Source organism: Solanum lycopersicum, chromosome 1 (assembly GCF_036512215.1).
Source record: "Solanum lycopersicum chromosome 1, SLM_r2.1".
NCBI lineage: Eukaryota > Viridiplantae > Streptophyta > Magnoliopsida > Solanales > Solanaceae > Solanum > Solanum lycopersicum.
In genome coordinates, this window is record NC_090800.1 from 27,584,166 (window position 1) to 27,601,843 (window position 17,678).

Here is a 17,678-nt window from a genome sequence, read left to right on the forward strand (position 1 = left end):
GGTTGATCATATGGATATTGTTGTTGCAAGAGTTTGATTTTGAGGTGAGAAATATAGAGGGACTAAGAATCAAGTGGGAGACCACTTGTATAGATTGGAGGATGAAGCGATACGTAAGTTGGGAGAAAAGGCTGAAATTTATGATGTGTTCCCGGATGAACATGTATTGGATGCTTCTCAAGATCTGATTCCATGGTTCGCAGACTTTGTGAAATATTCAGCATATGATTGTTTTCCGTCAAATTTGACCTTCCACCAAAGGAAGAAGTTCATGCATTATGTGAAAATTTTATTTTGGAATGAGCCTTACCTATATGAGAGTTGTTCCGATGGGATTATTCGTCACATTGTACCTGACGTTTATATCTTGAGTGTTCTGGAGGTGTGTCATTCCTATCCTGTGGGTGGTTACCATAGTGGTATATGAAATGCGAATAAGATATTCAACGTCGGAATTATTCTCTCAACATCCACCAAGATGCTTATGAGTTTGTCAAATCATGTATTTAGTGTTAACGAGATGGAGGAATCTCAAAGAGGCAAGAGTTTTCATTGAATTCCATCCTTCTGATGAAGCTATGTGATGTATAGGGCATTGACTCCATGGACCCATTTGTGTGTTCTTATTGGATCAAGTACATTCTTGTAGCGGTTGACTATGTGTTGAAATGGGTGGAAGCAATTGCGCTCCCTAACATTGAAGGGAAAAGTATCATCGCATTCTTGAAGAAGAACATCTTTTCTAGATTTGTTCATCTAGGGCCATTATTAGTGATGGAGGCTTGCACTTTTGTAATATATTGTTCAAATGTCTATTGGAAAAATAAAGTGTTTGTTATAATGTGGCTACTCCTTACCACCCACAGACTAGCAAGGAAGTTGAGGTGTCCAATTGGGAGATCAAACAGGCAAAAAATGTAATTGACAATCGAATAGATTAGTCAAGGAGGCTAGATGATGCTCTTTGGGCATACCTCACTGCATTCAAGAACCCCATATGTATTTCTCCATACAAACTTATATATGGGAAACCTTTTCAATTATCAGTCGAGGTAGAGCTCAAGATAATGTGGGCAGTGAAGAGTATGAATTTGAATTGGACCAGAGCATCAGAACAGAGACTAATGGTTGAATGTGTTTAAAAAAATTCTCCTAAAATCGTATGAGATTTAATGCATCTACAAATAGAAGAAGTTTTGATGACCAAAGAATTGAAAAGATAGAATTTTTGTTTGGTGATTTAGCGCTTTTATTCAACTCTAGGTTGAGCTTATTTCCGACAAAACTCAAGTCCAAGTGGATTGGGACATTCCTCATCACCAAAGTGTTCCCATATCGTGCGGTTGAGCTTGAGAACAAGAAAGGCGCAAAGTTCACACTAAATGAAAAAAGGATAAAGACTTATAAGGGGCATGAGGAGATTTTTCATAAAGTGTTTCAGGCCTAACATCTTGATAAAGTCTTAATAATCAAGAGGTTTGTGTTTTGCCGCAACATTAAACCAAGGGCTTCTAGGGAGGCTAACCAAGGTATACCATCTAGCCAACTTTATGTTTTGTTTTCCATGTTGAAATAGTCGTTGTTTTGTTTAGTTGTTCGAAAAAATAAAATTTTGTTTGGTATGTTAGTGTTTCCTAGAGATTAGAATAGGCTCAGTCTCTAAAAAGTGTCCAGAAAAATACAATACAATAGCCTACTTAGCATTACATATGTAGGCATAGAGTTAGAAATCTGCAGAAAATGCTTAGGTGCAAAGGTCTACAGACCATATTGACGGTCTGTCATTCAATTGACTTTCCGTTGTTCAATTGACAGACCATCGATGGTGTTCGTAGATCCAAGGTAAGTTTGAAAATTTGTCTAAGTCTAAGTATGATCGGCGGTCCTAATCTATGGACCATTGATCGATCCAGGAACCGTCAATTGGGTTTCATGGATCAAAGTTTGCCAACAAACTGACTCGACCAAGATGATTTTCTTAAAAACCCAACTCTATCAAATTCCTTACCTCTTTCCATTTTCTTTCAAATTCCCTTCCATAACCATTTATTCTTATAATACTACTCCCTTTTTCAGTCGCCAATCAAATTCCCATTTCCCATAATCTTATGTCAAATCAATTCCCCTAAATCCCAAACATCTTCTCTTCCAAATTCTCTATTCTTCCATTCTCAAGAGTTCGGTGATCAGGTTCAGAAATGTAGGCTACTTTGCTGGGTTGCATATCACTGTAGGCATAGAACCATAACAGACTACACCGCTTGAAAGGTACTTCGATTTCCTTTAACTATGAATTCTCGTTCATAGTTGAATATAGGAACTCGGGAATGGGTCTTGAACTTGGGACTAAATTAATTTAATTTGCATACTAAAAGTGGGGTAATTACTTCCCTTGGGATGATAGACAATGAAGATGTAGAAAATTTAACTAGCTAAAATGTTGTATGTCTTATTCTTCTTGTTTCTGACCTAGGGTTCCATTTTTTTTTACTCAATTAGGTTCGATCATTGTACAAAATATGAACCCTAGGAATGATGAACTAACATTTGGTGTGTTAAAAAGCATGTTTAAAGTAGATTGTGTTAAAATGGGTCAGTATAGAAACTCGGTAATTGAACTTGACAGAGGCTTGAAAACTGTTACACGCCCATAGTACGAGACCGCGTCTACAGACCATCGATCAATCAACCAAACATTGATTGAAAAATCAAGAAATAATTATAAATTTCAAACAACAAAAGAAGACTACAGTCTATCATTTGATCGATGGGCCGTTTCGCACATCTATCGTTTCCATCAGAGAGTCTGTTTTCAACATATCCAAAAGTAATTCTAATTGTGAGATGACAAAAGTGAACTATATTCTATTAGTCTAACTCTATATTATAGATATGTATTTTGATTTTCATGTTTTCTTCTTTATGTTTTTTTAGTGTGTCATTATGCTGCTATGATACTAACAACTACTCTACATTCACAAATGGCCCCAAAAAGGATCAGTGTCAACTCAAAAAAGGGAAAATCTAAGTCGTTTGCCCCGATTTATCAGCTAAATTGAAGAACCCCCGACAAAGAGCATGACCCAACCTATATTATTCCATGTAATACAAGACCGATAGCATCTGCTCGAGATACTAGGGGAAACTCCCCGGAAGGTGACTCTTGTGGTATTCACTGCCTCCGAGTCTGATGAGAAGATTGATATACTGTGGTTTCACGGTATTATTATTACTTTTTCCTTAAGTTTAGTGTGTCCAAAAGACTTTTTGTGCTAGTTTTTATATAAGTTACTCTTTGTTTTGCAGGAAATCTTTCCAAAGTTGAATGCGGTGATTTTGAACGAAGAAATGTCGAAGAGACAACCTACGGAGCTTATGAGAGTCCGTCGTGCTTGGGACGGTCCGTAGGTGTCAGCGTAGTAAAGCTGCTGAAGGAAGATGGGGAAGTCTAACCAAGTGTGGGGTTACGAAGCTTGTGACGGTCCGTCCTGCAGGTTCGTCGTGAAGTTCAAAGAAGTGATCCCAGTACCCAGATTCCAAGAGTTGAAGTGTTTTGGAACAAACACCCTCGACGGACTGTTGTGCCTATGAAGGTCAGTCATACTTGTCGTCGATGGAAATGAAGAGAGCAGCAGAAGAAATTGCACAAGTATTTGACGATGGACTCCACGACGATCCGTCGCGAGGTCCATCGACCCAGCCGCGTTTTGGAATATTTCCAGCAATTAGAATCCATGTTTAATTAGTTATTTGTTTTCTTATAAATAGTTTGAAAAACCTCATTTTTGGGGGTAAACTCTATGAGATTAGACACCAGATAGTTAGACTCCGTATTATTAGACCTTGTGTATTATTGTTAGATTTTGAGATTCTTGCAAGTGATCTTTGGAGATTAATCAAGCAAACTTTGGATTTTATTCTTTCTCATTGAAGTAAGTACATGAATTCATATTTAATATATTTGAATATTGTGTTTATAGCTATGAGTAACTAAAATCCAAAACTAGGGTTGTGGGAACCATAGGCAAATAATGAGATAAACCCTAACTAAAATAACAATTCTAGATTAGTGTCTTGCATGTATTAATAATTCTTTCACTTTAAAGTCTTTTTAACGGAAGGCCAATGTTAGAACTCGCCTTAACGCTACTTGTCGGACCAAGGAGGTAGATAATAGGAAAAAAATTATTAACATAGATTTAGTGTATACTATCTAATAGGCTAGTATTGATTGATAAAAGGTAATAACTTAGTCATATATCGAATACGATGCTTAATATGAGGTAAGGATAACGGTTAGGGTAGCAGCACATGTAGCCGGACCAAGGTGCGGAGTGAGATTTTCTAGATGCCGAACCAAGGATTTAGAAATACATAACTTATCACTTTGCATGCAAGATACTAGGAAAGAATTGTTATAGTTAGAGTTATCAAGTTATGAACATGTGGGGAACACATACACCCTAGTTACTTTAATTAATTGATTAAAATTCAACATTAAAAGCTGTCAAGTGTCTCTTTCAAGTTCGTTATTTATTTTCACTTATTTAGAGATAGAAACCCCCTTTTTATATTTTTATTTTCCAAGGATGTCATTGACCAATCAATAGTAATAATAGGCTGAAGTTAAGTCTAGACTATTTTCCTCGTGGGAACGATCCCAACCTCACTAGTTAGGTTATTTACTTGACACGGCCTCTTTACTTCTTATTTGAGAACTATGTTTGAGCGTATCAAATTTTGGCGCTGCTGCTGGGTATTTTAGCTTTTAGATTAACTTGAACCTTTTACTATAGTTTAGTTGATATTTTCTTGATTTTACTTTGTTTTATTGTTTTTGATTTCTCTTCAGAACTATCCTCCTTGTATGCCAAATACACGAAGAGCAAGAGAACCCTTGTTTCCCTACGATCACGAGCTAGAGCATACACTGCACAATATGAGTTTAACCTTTGAAATAAATGATGAGGATCCGAACTTGAACATCCAAGCTCCGGTTGATGTTCACTGTCACATGTTACCCGATGCTCCGGGTGAACATCAAAAGAGGGGACAAAATCCCGTTCCACGGCCCCAAGCATACTATTGAGGGTATGATAACATAGTAGACTCAGATGGGCTACTTGTGTTGCCCCCTCTACCCACAGGCCACACTTTAATGGTAACTAGTAGCCTGATGCAAATGCTCACTGCCAGAGGTTTGTTTTCAGGGCTACCTTCTGAGGATCCACATGCCCATATAGCTGGGGTAAGGGTAGTGTGTAAAAGTTGTGAGGGTAGGCCTGATTTGGATCTAGATGTAATAGGTCTCAGAGTGTTTCCTCTCTCACTGATGGGAGAGGCTGCTATATGGTTCACTGAGCTCCCATACAACTCAATCTTCACTTGAAACAAATTAAGGGATGTTTTCTTGGCACGCTACTATCCAGTCTGCAAGAAACTAAACCACAAAGACAGAGTGAATAACTTTGTGGCACTACCAGGAGAGTCACTTAGTAGTTCTTGGGATAGATTCACCTCATTCTTGAGAAGTGTTCCAAATCACCGTAAAGATGATGAGTCATTGAAGGAACACTTCTATCAGGGACAAGATGATGACAACAAAGCGGTGTTGGACACTATAGCAGGTGGATCTTATGGAGAATGCCCTTATGCTGAGATTGCTGAAAAATTACAGAAAATCTCCAAAAATAACAGAGCTTGGAGTACTAGGAAGTCTGATACAGGAAGAAACACCTTCGTAGTACAGTCCACTCACAACCAAGCCACAGATGAGATTTGTGAAGAAATGGCTCAGATGAGAACTGAGCTTGGGTTGGTACTAAAACCTGTCACTGGGGGTGCAGAAAAGATAAATGCAGTCAACTACTTGGCTAAACCACCACCTCCAAACGATGAGTGTTATTATGAGGAGGATTCCTATGCAGTAAATGAATAGAAGGGGGGTTTCCGACCAAGTGCCCAAGGCTCGAATCAGGAGAATTGGCGCCAAGGTCAAGGGAATCAAGGTCGAAACTATGGTAAGTACAACCGTGAGGGTCATTATGTCCGAGATGGAAACTACAACCGCGACAACAACTTTAACAGCGGTAACTATGCTGATAGAAACAACAGGAATGGGCCCTATGTCCCTCCTCAAAACTGTGAAGTTACTCCTAGGGATGGTGGAGATAGTATGGCGCGAGTTGAGGATATGTTGCACAAAATGATGAGGAGGTTCGACACTAGTGAGGAAAACATTAAAGAGTTTAGGTGTGACTTAGCTAGTATTGGGCAAACAGTGGATACACATGCAATTTCGATTAAATGGATCAAATTGCAAGTGGCCCAACTATTTGCGACAATGAACACACGGCAACCGGGCACTCTTCCTAGCAACACTGTCCAAAATCCAAAGAATGATGCGCACTGTATGTCAATCACTACTCGGGGTGGTAGGCAAACCATTGACCTACCTATGCCATCTACTAAGGAAACTGTGAGAAAGGATAATGATAATGTGGTAAAGGGTAGTGGTGAAGCAGAGGGAAGTAATGGAAAAGATGCAGAAGTACCTATCAAGGTAATTCCCATGCCTAGGCCACCACCAACCTTCCCTCAGAGACTAGTAAAAAAGACCGAGGATGGTAAATACCGGCACTTCATAACAATGTTGAAGCAGCTCTTTATCAATGTCCCTTTGGTAGAAGCTCTAGAACAAATGTCCGGTTATGCTAAATTTATAAAAGATCTGGTCACCAAGAAAAGATCGATCACTTTTGAGGATGCTGATAGATTGCAACATTGTAGTGCTATTGCTACAAGATCCCTAGTACAAAAGAAAGAAGATCCGGGTGCGTTCACTATTCCTTGTACAGTTGGGTCGTTACATTTTGCGAAAGCATTATGTGATCTGGGGGCAAGCATAAATATTATGCCCCTCCCAATTTACAAGAAGTTGGGTTTGGGGGATCCAAAACCCACTGCGATGCGGCTACTGATGGCCGATCGGACAGTGAAAAGGCCCATAGGGATACTCCATGATGTGCTAGTAAAAGTGGAGTCATTCATCTTTCCGGTTGATTTTGTTATTCTTGATTGTGAGGTCGATTTTGAAGTTCCTATTATTCTTGGAAGGCCATTCCTTGCTACAGGTAGAGCATTAGTTGATATGAAGAAGGGACAGATGACATTTCGGTTGAATAATGAAGAAGCGACTTTCAACATTCATAGGACCATGAGGCAGAGTGATGAGCTCCAATCGGTATCTTCCGTATCCCACAAACAAAAGATGAAGAAAGAGACTGAACAGAAAAATGCAAAACAAGAGCTTTTGGATGGGGATTTGGTGCTTGTAGACAGTTCTAGGGTGCCTTGTATTCCGGGCAAGCTCAAGTTTAAATGGACTGGCCCTTACTTGATTACCCAAGTATTCCCTCATGGAGCAGTTGAGTTAAAAGCAAAGGAGGGAGTGCGGTTTAACAGGAATAGAGATAGAATAAAACTCTATTTTGGGCATAAAGCATTAGGGAATAAAGTGATAGAGGCATACCATCTTGATGAAGTCTGAGTAATCAAGGATCCCCAGTCATGCCGCGACATTAAATCAGGCGCTTGTTGGGAGGAAACCCAATATTTATAGTCTTTTTAGTAATGTTAGCATTTTTCTACTAATGAGTTTTTAAATTTGTAGGCACATCACCAGGAAATTTTGCAGAAGATCACTCTGAAACAGTCACCAACGGACACATGCGACGGACCGTCGTGCTCTCGACGGTCTGTCCTTCACAACCATGCTGGTTGTCGGAGACCCTATTCCTAAAGGTCTCTCACATTTTCTAAGTGTCCTCCAACGGACATCTACGACGGACCGTCATACTCTCGACGGTTCGTCCTGCACAACCGCTATGGCGGTCAGAGACCTCTCTCTTAAGGGTCTCCATTTTTTTAAGTGTCCCATGACGGAAATCGACGACGGACCGTTATAATCACAATGGTCCGTACTGATTTTCGATGCTTTGCGCCCCAGGTTTGCTTCACCTACGACTCTTGTATTTCAATTTTTTTTATGCATAGGGGAAAATTGCATGTCTTTTTGTTGGGGGTGGGGTAAATGGAAAGTGAGTGTTAGGGTGAAGTTTGAGTAGCCAAATTCACTATCCTCTTTTGGGGTTTTCTTGCCTGTGTTCTTTTCCCCAAGAGATTGATTACTTTTTTTGTTTAACCGGCATGTTTATATCTTTTGTACAAAGTTTAATTCTGGAGCATGATGCCTAAAATGATATCCTGATAAACTGGAAAATAATGCATGACTAGGCATAGTAACTGATAATTGTGTGGATCTAAGCATGAAACAGAGGTACACCATTGTATTATCCTAAGTCTTAAATTTGAACTAGGTGTCTGATAATCTGGTATAGTGATGAGATGTCAAGTGAGTGTTTGGAAATTTGAATTGTCCACTATTGGTACTGAGCTTGAACTTGCCTGGTTAGTCCTGCTTAAAGTAAGCTGTAATAGACAATTAGGAAAGGATCATAGGCCCTTATTCAATATAGCCCATTTATAGCCTAAAGAAAAGAATCCAAATGAAATTTATCCTTCTTTGATCCAAATAATCTGAGCTGAAAATTTGACCTTTGTTTTTCACCCCAACTGATCTTTTCTGGGAACAATGTGTTGGCCCTGGTCCCTCCTTGAACATGTGCACCTCAGCTTATGACAAATCATAAGCTGGGGTGGCTAATGCATAAACAACCTTCGTTATGGCCCTGACCCGACTTTGGGTATTGTGTACCTTGACTCATGGCAAAGCCATGAGTTGAGGGTGGCTACTATGAGGAATGCCCTAGTAAGTGGGTTTGAAAGAAAGAAGAGAGAGAAAAAACAAAATTAAAGTGACTCAAGAAATATATGAAAAGAAAAGTCAAGAAAAAAAATACACAAGAAATACAAGCAAGAAAAGAAGAGAGTCACTTACACAAATGAAAAAAGAAGAGAAAATAGCAAGGTGAAAGAATATGAGAAACTGGGCAAGATGAAACGAGAGACAGTGGAAGGTTTAGCCGATATGTCAAGGAGGGAAAAAAGTCACTAAAGTATACTAAAATATGCCTTACCTGACAGCGAGCCTATGTTACAAGCTAAAAAATTCCTATCGTGATCCTCAGAGTTGTATAGCGAACTTAAGGCAGTGAAAATAAGGGCAAGCTTATGGCAATAGGTATGAATGAGTGTGACTTTGTTCTGAGAGCGAGTGTTGAAAAGTAATCCTTGTACTCAAATTGAAATCATTGTGTGAAAAATGAGGATTTTGTTTTGAAGTGAGGACACTAGTTGCAACACCGGAATTGTTAGCACCTTAGTGAGAAATTGAAGAGGATAGGTGTTAATGCATGGTGAGTCTGTGTCTTGTTCCGATCCCACATAGTTCAAACCTAATAGTGATAGCATGCATAGATTTGATGAGATTAATCGGGATTGATAGCCAAATGATTGCAAACGATAAAACATGGATACTATTGTTCAAAGATTCTGTAGTGAGTCATAGTACGTCGCTTGAGGACAAACAACGAATTTAAGTTGAGGATGTTGATATACTGTGGTTTCACGGTATTATTAATACATTTTCTTTAAGTTTAGTGTGTCCAAAAGCCTTTTTATGCTAGATTTTATATAAGTTTCTCTTTGTTTTGCAGGAAATCTATCCAAAGTTGAATGCGGAGATTTTGAACGAAGAAATGCAGAAGAGACCACCTATGGAGGTTATGATGGTCCGTCGTGCTTGGGACGGTCCGTAGGTGGCAGCGTAGTAAAGCTGCTGAAGGAAGATGGGGAAGTCTGACCAAGTGTAGGGTTACGAAGCTTGTGACGGTCCGTCCTGCAGGTTCGTCGTGAAGTTCAGAGAAGTAATCCCAGTACCTAGATTCCAAGAGTTGAAGTGTTTTGGAACGAAGACCCTCGATGGACCGTTGTGCCTATGAAGGTCCGTCATACTTGCCATCGAGGGGAATGAAGAGAGCAGCAGAAGAAATTGCACAAGTATGGCACAATGGAGTCCACGACAATCCGTCGCGAGGTCCATCGACCCAACCGCATTTTGGCAGATTTCAAGCAATTAGAATCCATGTTTAATTAGGTTTTTGTTTTTTTATAAATAGTTCAAAAAACCTCATTTTTGGGGGTAGACTCTTTGAGATTAGACACCAGATAGTTAGACTCCGTATTATTAGACTTTGTGTATTATTGTTAGATTTTGAGATTCTTGCAAGTGATCTTTGGAGATTAATCAAGCAAACTTTAGATTTTATTCTTTCTCTTTGAAGTAAGTACATGAATTCGTATTTAATATATTTGAATATTGTGTTTATGGCTATGAGTGGGAACCATAGGCAAATAATGAGATAAACCCTAACTAAAGTAACAATTCTAGATTAGTGTCTTGCATGTATTCATAATTCTTTTGCTTTAAAGTCTTTTTACCGGAAGGCCAACGTTAGAACTCGCCTTAATGCTACTTGGCGGACCAAGGAGGTAGATAATAGGAAAAGAATTATTAACATAGATTTAGTGTATACTATCTAATAGGCTAGTATTGATTGGTACGAGGTAATAACTTAGTCAAATATCGAATACGATGCTTAATATGAGGTAAGGATAATGGTTAGGATAGCAACACACGTAGCCGGACCACGGTGCGCAGTGAGATTTTTTAGATGCCGGACTAAGAATTTAGAAATACATAAGTTATCACTTTGCATGCAAGATACTAGGAAAGAATTGTTATAGTTAGTGTTATCAACTTATGAACCTGTGGGGAACACGTAAACCCTAGTTACTTTGATTAATTGATTAAAACCCAACATTAAAAGCTGTCAAGTGTCTCTTTCAAGTTCGTTATTTATTTTCACTTATTTAGAGATAGAAACCCCCTTTTTATATTTTTACTTTCCAAGGAAGTCATTGACCAAACAATAGTAATAATAGTTTGAAGTTAAGTCTAGACTTTTTTCCTCGTGGGAACGATCCCAACCTCACTAGTTGGGTTATTTACTTGACACGACCGCTTTACTTCTTATTTGAGAAGTAAGGTGGAGCGTATCAAAGATCACAATGATCAGTTCACCAACCGGGGCTGCTTCAAGTTCAGACGGGTCCTCCACATCCCGCTTCGTGTCAGCCACAGATTCAGGTTCGATCCAATTTTTATGGTCCAAATCGTCCACTACCGCTAGTTCAAACTCTCAAGAAGTCACGATATCATGGGACCTAGAAAAACCAGCCTCGTCTTATGAGGCCACTAAGTTCAGAGGATACATGTGCACCCCGATTTGATGACCCCATTTCAATTCTCGATGAAATATGTAGATGGTGCATGGAGGGGCAGTGGCAAGCATATAGATATGATAAAATGCTCAATGAAAAGGGGGTAATGATCTGGCTGGTCATGGAGGAGTGTGCAGTCTTCACAGGGAGTTTGCACACAGTTCTAGAGGTGCAAAAATTCTTTAGACTCCACAAATGTAATTGGATCGCTTGGGACTTTGATAGTTATAGCAAGAACATTGTTCGGGAGTTTAATCCATCTTACATTGCCACTCTCCGAGGGTCCATCGATAAGAACTATAGCCTCTCACCTCAACACTAGTTTTGATGTGTGAGGATGATATATCAAAAACCACTATCCGTTAATTCTTATACGGTCCCACCTCTAGTTCACAGTGGAGCATCAATACTTCGAACTTTAATTATAGTGAGAAATTTTCCAGAGATGTGATTTTCAAAGGTGTGTAGAGAAGCAAGAGGTAATAAAAAAAGGTTTTCTGAATCTATTGTGACAGATGGTGAAAGAGGTTAAAAGGTTATAGATCCACGAGGTCTCATCAAGAAGACTACCCTCAATTTTGTGGCCATGTTTTTCTGCCTATTGGTCCGACACATATTATTTCCCACAAAGGCCGATAATGTAATTACATTGGATAGGGTGGTGATGGTGGAAACACTAGTAGCTGGACTAGAGATAGACTTTGTACAGATGATTTAAGTAGAGGTACACGAGAGGGCATTCAATGCCTCAACCACTTATCCATTTCCATGTCTAATCTTCAAATTTTTCATGTAGGTCAAAGTGCAATTTTCGAAAAGTGATACCTTCCGTCAGCTGATAGGGAACATAGATACAGGTCTCATCAAGGATAACCATCCTTCACTAGCTCTATATTACCCTGTTCTACATGAGCCATACTACCCATTGACTTTCGATTTAGAGCCGAGGTGGTAGATAAAACTCATGTCCTAATCCGTATAGGCTCTTGTTGTCAGTGAATATATCGACGTGAACACATACTAAATTCCTTTATATTCTTATGACAAACACTACAACTGCTAATTTAAGATCATGAGTGGGGTAGTTCTTCTTGTGCACCTTGAGTTGTCTAGAGGCATAATCTATCACCTTGCAATGTTACAGAAGTACCCAACCCAAACCTACTCGAGAAGCATCACAATCTATAACAAACCCTTCTATGCCCTTTGGTAAAGCCAATACTAGAGCAGAGTTAAGCTTAACTTTCAACAATTGAAAATTCTTCTCACAAATATTTGACCATACAAACTTAGCATATTTTTTGGGTCAAGGTCGTCAATGGAGATATGATGGATAAAAAGCCTCAACAAACACCTATAATATCCCTTCAGGCCAACTCTTGACTGCTTCCATTTTACTTGGATCTACTCTTACCCCTTCAGTAGAAACAATGTGACCAAGAAATAACCTTATTTCAATGAAAAATCGCACTAACTATTCTTGGTATAGAGTTGGCCATCCTTGAGGAATTGAAAACTATTCTCAAATAGTCGACATGGTCACCCTCACTTTTAGATTATATTAAAATGTCATCAATAAATACAATTACGAACAAATAAGGATAGTATCTAAAAACTCGATGTATAAGGTCCATGAAAGTCATCGGTGCATTTTTTAGGCCAAAAGACATGAATCGGAATTCAAAATGATGTAGGTCAACTTATCTAATTCTTAATTGATGATAACCCGACCTTAAATAAGTTTTTCAAAAGTAGCTTGCCCCTTGGAGTTGGTCACACAATTCTTCAATCCTAGGGAGAGGGTACTTGTTCTTCATGGTGGCTTTATTTAGGTTTCAGTAATCAATGTACATCCTAAGGGACCCATCCTCCCTTTTCACAAACAACACAAGGATACCCCATAAAGAAATACTTGGTTGTATGCATATTTGTCTAGCAAATCTTTGAGTTGAATATTTAGTTCCTTCAACTTAGCCGGAGCCATCAGGTAAGGAGAAATTGTAATGGGTTACTTATCCGACAGTAAGTCAATGATGAAATCTCTTTCTCGCTTGGGAGAAATTCTAGGTAATTAATCGCGAAGGACTTCCATAAAATCCTTCACTATAGGGGCCGACTCTAGAGTAGGAGTCTCAGACTCAAGATCCTTAACTCTTACAATATGATAGGGACATCCCGTAGAGATCAACTTTTAAGATTTAAGGCAAGAAATGATTCGAATCTTTGAAGCTAGGTTTCCCCCCTTCCACTCAATCGTGGGTTCATTTGGAAATTGTAACTTTACTATCCATGTTCTACAATCAATGGAAATAAAACAGGAATGTAGGTTATCCATCAAAAAATAATGTCAAAGTCCAACATATAAAGTTCTACCAAGTAAACCAAAGTGATGCTATTGGTAAATGAAACGGGACAACCCCTATAAAGTCTTTTAGCATGTAGAATCACCCACAGGGGTAGAAGTTGAAACAGGTTCTTGGAAAACATCGGGAAGTATTTCAAACTTCATGTCCACTAAAGGGGTTAGAAAAGATAAAGTGGTATCAAGATCTAGTAAAGCATATAAATTTATAAGAAAAACAATTCTAACATACCCGTGACAACATTGGGAGAATCCTCTTGATCACCACTAGAGAGGAGAGCATAGATCTTTTTTGGAAGGATCGGGGTTTGGAGTATTAGTGAGATATTGATTGCTTTCCATTCCTTTGGTCGCATCGATTGGACAATCCTTCAATTTGTTGCCATTTTTCCCACATCCATATCAAACGCCCATACAGGCAAGACACTTACCTTAATACCTTTGAACACAATTTGCACAAGTACTTCTTTCACAAAAGGGCCACTCTTATCTTCCCCTTGAGTCTGAGGGGCAGTCCTCCTCCATTGATTGGGTTTTGTGGCATTTAAGGGACTTGGATTAGTAAATATATTTTTAACCTTGGTTTATATTTATATCAAGCCTAGCTTTGGAGAAATTTCCCTCATTGGCTTTGATCTCTTCAACTCCCTACTAACTTGTTTAAGTTTTTTCTCCTCAATTTTCCCGGCATGGACCATAAGACGGGAAATGTCCATGAATGGAATTAACATAGCCAACCTACATTCATTCATCACAAGATAAGATATCCCCATACCAAAATTATTCATGTTGGCCCTATAGTCCACCACCATGGTAGGAGCATACTTGGATAGTTGAGTAAACTTAACGCTATACGCTGTCATACTCATATGCTCTTGATGAAGATTGATGAATTCTTGCATTTTTCTTTCCCTTAGTTCAATGGGAAAGAACCTATCAAGGAAAGCCATTTTGAAAGCCCCCAAAATAATCCAACCTTCTTTAAACGACCTCTCATCCTTCCATTGTTCATACAAAACTGGAGCAACATCTTTCAGTGCTAGGCAGCTAGTTGCGACTTTTCTTGAGAGTTCACACCCATGACACCTACCACCTTGAATACTTCATATATGAACCCTTTTAAGTCTTCTTCAAACTTAGAGCCAAAAAATTTAGGGGATTCATCCTTGTAAAATCCCTTATTCTTTAAGCAATGGTTCTAGAATTGGGATTCACTTGCACCCTACCATGTCTAGCAACTTGAGGAGAAAACACTTGATTAAGACTATTTATTGAAGATTTTATCACAAAATTGGGCATATACCCTTATTTAATAGGAACTTGAGGGTTTTGAGGAGATAGAGGGGGAACCACCTTATTCACATTCTCCTCTTCGACCCTCCTAACATTATCTCTCCTTGTATTCATAGCCTATATGCACAAGAAAAGGACTATAATGAAAGAGTTAATTACATAGTGTTAAGACTCCAAGCATGATCATATTATAATGAAAAAGGAAAGTTTCTAATCATCTCATAGCCTCTTATTAATAAATGTGGCATGCTTCACATTTATGAATAAGATTCTACTTGATGAGTGTGTGACATTACCCCTACTATTATCTCAAAATCTTAATGTTGCGATACCAAGTTTGTAATAACCGAGGAGCACCTCCTAGACGTCACCGGCGTACTCGACCTCGAAGAAGTCTCATACAAGCCTCTTAGAATAATCGTCATGGCATAATGTACATTAAATAATGATGAAAATTTAAAGTATACTTAGACTTCTCATATATCATATATGGAGTTTACATCGTTTATGGAGTTTAGTTATACTCCTCGTTTAAAAATATAAGGGACTCATCATCATATTCTAATATTGTTTCACAACACCATCTATGTATAATAGTTCAACACAAGTCTACAAATAAGGTCCTTAACCCTTTGGACACAATAGTCTATTAGAACAAAAGTGCATAAGAGAAGATAACTAAGTCTATCACATCATAGAGAAATCATAACTGTCAACTAGTGCATATGTCCAAATCTTTGAGGACCTACCACGATGTCTTGTAAAATAGAAGTCCAATGATTTCGTCAAGGATGTAGAAGCAAACCAATTAACCATATGTTATACACATAATACAAAAGGGAGAAGGGGGTTAGTACTATAAATGTACTAAGTATGGAGAAATGCATACAAAATTATTAAAACATGAGAAAGGGATATTTACATGCAATGTATGTATTTATGAGGTTTTGGAAAGTTATTTCCATCATTAAAACAAAACATAAGACAATATCGCTAAATGTCCAAGACTAAAATGAATGCATGACCTTAGCACTTACTAGGGTCTACTTATGCAATATAGAGTTAGCATCCCATACTAGCAACCTTACGAAGCATTCTCAAAGAAACCACCTTGGCCACACATATTACATTTTACATTCATCACATACCAATAATCATAAGAGAAACACATACCTCATGACAAATATTTGGATATAAGAATATATTCACTTCAACCATTGTCCATACAACTTATATATTCCTATATTACTTCATGACTACAAATAACTCCATACAACATCCCTCAAATCCTACTAGTGCAATGAAGAAGCGAAGTCCCATACCTCCACATGATCTTATTCGACTTATTAGTATATAATAGCACAGTTCATATTTCATTCATTATATTTATTATTTATAGAAGATCTACCATAACAGACATACACGATGATAGCTTGCATGGAATCTGATGTCATAAAGCCCCACACAAAGAAAGGGTGTTCTACTTGCAGAACCTAAATATTAGCTACTATGTGGATTCACTATCTAATTCCTACGGAGGCAAATAATTAAAGGATAGGGAGATTGATTCTAAGGGATCTACCTATTGCATTAGTTGAGGAGTCTCCATCTCATATATATCACTAGGATGTCCTGACTTCTTGCATTAATGGAATGGTCTTTTCCTAGTTTTCCATATCCTCTCGGTTCTTAGAATACATTCCCAACTTACTACCATTGTTTATTTTTATTTGCATGTGTGAAGAATAATCCATCTTCGTTGAATAAAAATTAAACATAAAGCTCTTAGATTCATTAGGTGAGAATAGAGTTTCATCCTAGAATAAACATATTTATGTGCGTAGCACTTTCACAATCCCAATTATAGTGTTTTCATGAGGAATATACTTTAAATAAACAAATTATATCAACTAAATTGGATAAAATTCATGCCACACAATAGGTAAGGTTCAAGAGAACAAAATCATCCAAATTATTTTTCTTGCATCCTTTCATAAGTCATGTACCTTGCAAGCAAATTCAAAGTGTATGCGAAATAATCTTCATCATATATACAAACCCTAGAATTTAACCTCTTTTTCAAGGTTAGGTATCAAGTATCATGATCGCCCCCATATACCTCACAATAGCCATTAAACAAGATCCTATGACTACAAAATAATCAATAATGCATCATATTCATATGTACTCAATTCATCCATCAACATTCAAGAAATTAGTTCATAGGGTGCACTTGGGTTCTTGGAAGATTTTTAAATAATAAATTAATCCCAATATATATTTATAATTCAAGGCATATAACATAACAAAACGATTTTGGATTGAACCCATGGATAGATCAAAAGTCTTACTTTTTGGTCAAAATATAGAATATGATAAATAGATTTTTTGAAGGGATTCATGGAAAATATAATTCTTGAATAAACATCCCCATAAGTTAGTTGAATATTTCCCACGAAATTAAAGAGAGAAACTTGAGAATTTGTTCTTCTTTTTGAAACTCCTGATTGCCATTCAATGGAGATTGAGTAGAGAGAGAACTTTTAGATAGAAGTGAGAGCTTTTGGGTTTTGATTTTGGGATTTGATTTGAGTGGGTAAAATGTGAGGAAAAAAAGATTTAATATCAATATATTGACCTCCCCTATTAACATTCACCTCACTTAAGTTTTTCTTTTAGTGAAGTCAAAATTGAATTCTAAATTTCAGATTTTCGTCGG